At 37.7% G+C, this 4,290-nt stretch overlaps 1 protein-coding gene across 1 annotated transcript in view; it reads left to right on the forward strand.

The window, feature by feature from the left end:
- The first annotated feature begins 3,026 nt into the window (after positions 1 to 3,026).
- The window catches only part of LOC106883442 (uncharacterized), a 32,732-nt gene continuing 31,468 nt past the window's right edge, over positions 3,027 to 4,290 (forward strand). The window contains exons 1-2 of the mRNA XM_052967985.1: positions 3,027 to 3,284; positions 3,662 to 3,712. The gene's annotated coding sequence lies outside the window, so the exon portion shown is untranslated. The remainder of the gene's footprint in view (positions 3,285 to 3,661; positions 3,713 to 4,290) is intronic.

The raw sequence follows: 4,290 nt of genomic DNA on the forward strand, positions 1-4,290 counted from the left end.
AAAAAAAAAAAACAAAAAAAACGTCCTACGTATTTGAAGACTATGGAAATATTTACAAAACGTTTCATTTAATTTTTCCTTCAATTTAATTATTTTTTTTTTTTGTTTTATTCCTAGTCGAAAAGACTGAAACCGGTATTAATCCTTACAAACTGTATTTCATGATAAAATTATCTTAGCATTTTCTACCTTGTCTTATATATATATAAACTTAGAAACTTAGATTTGTTTCGACCAAAGATTGGTCCAGGCCATGTCTAATTTAATAGCACCACCTGATAGGATTATCTAAATCCATCCTTTTTACAGTCAAGTTTTCTTTATGGTCCATTCAAGTAATGAGTTCTTATTGAGTGAGTTGTATCCAGGTATGGGTGGCTTGTCTGATATTCTTTGAAGAAAGCTGTCTAGACTCCATTTAAAGCTGATAGGATCCTTTTCCTCTTTTATCTGTTTCAGGACAATGTTAAACATAGCAGGGCCTGTTGAGGAAAAGAAATTATGCCGCAATGTACCTATTCGTTGTGATTCTGAATTGGGCAGGGGACGTATGGCTCGTGGTCCCAGCCTTGGATGAACCTTGAAACTAATGTTCAGGTCGTTTGGGCTATGCTGGCGGTATATTTTCCACATTGTACAAATGATGTACCGCTTGCGTTGGCGCTGGAGAGAGTAGAGCTTCAAGGCTTTAAGGCGGTCCCAGTAATCAGAGATCTGTCATGCCTTCAATTCGTTTGGTGAGTGCCCTCTGGGGTGATTCAATCCTCGAGATGTTTTGTTTTGTGTGGGGAGACCACAAGGGGCAGCAGTATTCGAGGTGTGGCCGTACAAAGGAGGAGAAAAGTGGAATGATGACACCATGTATATATATATCCCGAGCGTTAAACTAATACATCTGTTTGTTGTTTACACACCCGTCTTCGTCTTTTGTTTTTTTGTAAATTCTCACTATATATATAATATATATATATATATATATATACAACACATATAGCTAGATAGTACATGTGTGTGTGCGTATTTGAAATCACTCTTAAGTCAGGCTCTTTAGGCCAGAGCTTATTTTAGTTCGCCAAAGTACTTGAGCGTCTGTCTGAGAGTCAATGCCATAGCGAGATTGTATGCCCTCAGGACAGTCCTTTAGTTCGATTTCTTTCGCAGGGCCCCGGCTGCCTCAGGACCACCTCCCATAGCTACGCTACAAATGAGAATACAAGATTGCCTCCTGGATGGTATGCGAATTCATCATAGGATTAACTTCCATTCAGCTGCCACTGGTACACACAGAGGCATATTGATGAGGTCACGTGTAGCAACAAAAGGTTTTTAATAAACAACTGATTGATTGTTTGACCCACTGATTATGCAAGCGATTGATTAGTTGGTTAAATAACTAAATTAAATAATAAGGAAGCGAAAACGAACTTGTGCTTGTGTTTATTATCAGCGTAATGACCCTTCAAGATACAACAAAGTCCGTGTGTCATCTTGTTTCAGTCATTGGATCGCGTCTATGCTGGGGCATTGCTATGAAGGGTTTTAGTCGAACAAATCAACCCCAGCACTTATGTTTCTAAAGTCTGCTACTTCTACCGATTTCCTTTGCTGAACCGCTATGTTACGGGGACGTAAACAAACCAACACCGGTTGCCAAGCGGTGGTGATGCAAACACATAGCTACACACACACATATATATATATATATACGACAGACTACCTCACAGTTTCCGCCAATCAAATTCATTCCTAAGGAATTGGTCGGCATGAGGCTTGTACAAGGCACTTACTCTCGATGCTGCGTAGTGTGGATCTGAACCCGAAACGATGTGGTTGAAACGCGAGCTTCTTAACCACGATCATGCTTCACCTAAAGTAAAGGATGCCTGCATGGAATCGAAATCACATCCTGTAAAGGGCGGGGATACCACTATATATATATATATATATGTATATATATATAAACCATATGGTTCCGGGTTCAGCCCCTCTGTGTAACACCTTAGGCAAGTGTCTTTTTCTATAGCCTCGGCGGGCTGACTAAAGCCTTATGAATGGATTTGGTAAACGGAAACTGGAAGAAGCTCGTTATATATATATATATACTTGTTTCAATCATTTGACTGTGGCCATGCTGGTGCACCGCCTTTAGTCGAGCAAATCGACCCCAGAGCTCATTCTTTGTAAGTTTAGTACTTATTCTACCGGTCTTTTTTGCCGAACCGCTAAGTTACACACCAGCATCGGTTGTCAAGCGATGTTGGAGGAATAAACACAGACACACACATATATATCCATATACGACGGGCTTCTTCCAGTTTCCGTCTACCAAATCCACTCACAAGGCTTTGGTTGGCCCGAGGCTATAGAAGACACTTGCCCAAGGTGTCACGCAGTGGAACTGAACCCAGGACCATGTGGTTGGTAATATATATATATATATGTGTGTGTGTGTGTGTGTGTAGGGAAAGAGAGATTAGATACTAACTCGTTGGAATGAATATAAATAGAAAATGGTAAATGTCCTCGTGTTAGGTTCATCTAGATGTTATCATAATTTAATCTATATTCTCAATAATAGGTTGCTTACAGAACATAAAAAAAAGATAAAGACTACGTAAAAATTGCCGTTATATTGTTCTGTACACCTGAGATGCCAGCATATTTATCAGTGCATGCTTAGATACACAAAGTCATGGCTCGGTTTATGAGCTAAGCGAAGTATATTGCCCATTTGATAAATTAAGTATCAGATACCTACAATCATTTGATCAATGAATTTTTTTTTTTTTATCATAATGGAGTCAGAAATACGTGATTGTTTAACCGTAACCAATTATTTTGATGTGTCGAATAGCCAAAATCTTTACTGGAATTTTGAATATGAAAAGACAGTACATTTACATAAGTACACTATACAAACGTATGTATTATAAATAGTCAATTCTATTTGTTTGTTTTATATTCAAAATTCCAGTTATGACTAGCAATTCGACACATTTACCTAAATATGGCTGTATAAATTAAACAACCTCACACATCCTATTCCATTCTGATAAAAAAAAAAATGCAATTAATTGGTTATAGCTATTTGGTACTCAATTTACCTACTGGCCAGTGTACTAGATACTTCGTTTACCTCATAAACTAGCCACTGAGTATAAAGAAGGTACTCTAAATCACATTTCTTCGTCTCTCTTATCGTTTGACGACTTTCCACGTGACTCCATTCCAGCATACTACAGCTAAGGCTGAATATTCGTGACCCTTTCTGTCCAGGGGAAAATGTAGGTCGGTCATTCGTTTAACGCATTGCCATTAACGCCAAGTTTTCCATTATTTTGTCTCTCTTGTTTTTCACTTTAAATCTAATAAGTGATACATGTCCTTCTGCGTGTAAATCCATCTGCTGACCAACTGAACAGTTTATATTTATCATCATAAGCAATTTTCATTTCATTGTTAAGTTGTTAGAACAAAAAAAAAGACGATTTTGAGATAGGGAATGTCCTAGTTGCTTCGATAGAAAGACGTAGTGAAACAAAACGGATTGTAAATGTGTTAAAGGATCTAGTTGTTTGTTTGATTATAATATTTTACTTTGGTTGACGATGGCAGAAGGTGTAAAAAGCATATCAATGACTTTTCTTTTTTTTTTTCGCAGTAGACAGGACACCGGCGGAAGTAAGAAACTGTGCAAAAAGAGCAATCTATGGTGAGACAACTCTTATTTATGTTTGTTGAGTTGAGTCAGGGCCTGATAACAGAAGTAGTATGAGTAAACAAGACAAAGAGAGAGGCCCCTCTCTCTTTCTCTCTCCCCACTCTCTCTAAAAAATCTCTTAGTCAAAGTGAGAGAGAAAGATATAGCAATAACAGAGAGAGAGAGAAAAGAGGAAGTAAAGTGGAGTGAGCAGTAAATGTGAGTGTGAAAAAGGAGAGAGAGAAATAAAGAACTGTAGGTTAAATTATGGAAGGAGTTGAGTAGCGGCTGAGGATATTTGCTGTAAGGCACCCCACAAAACATAACACAATATGCCATAAATATACTCATATATCAGTGCCGATTACAATTAATACTCGCATCTTGCTCTTTTCTTTATCATATATACTCGCTTACACTCACTCACTCACTTGCACACATAAAAACCCAACCTCACCACCACACATCACACTGAGGCAAAGCAGCGGGTTTTTTTTTGTCTGTTTCTATGAAAGGGGCCAATCTTATTCTTACAACGGCTTAAGTGCTATATATATATATATATATATATATATATATATATATATATA

The sequence above is a fragment of the Octopus bimaculoides genome, chromosome 5 (genome assembly GCF_001194135.2).
Source record: "Octopus bimaculoides isolate UCB-OBI-ISO-001 chromosome 5, ASM119413v2, whole genome shotgun sequence".
Lineage (NCBI taxonomy): Eukaryota > Metazoa > Mollusca > Cephalopoda > Octopoda > Octopodidae > Octopus > Octopus bimaculoides.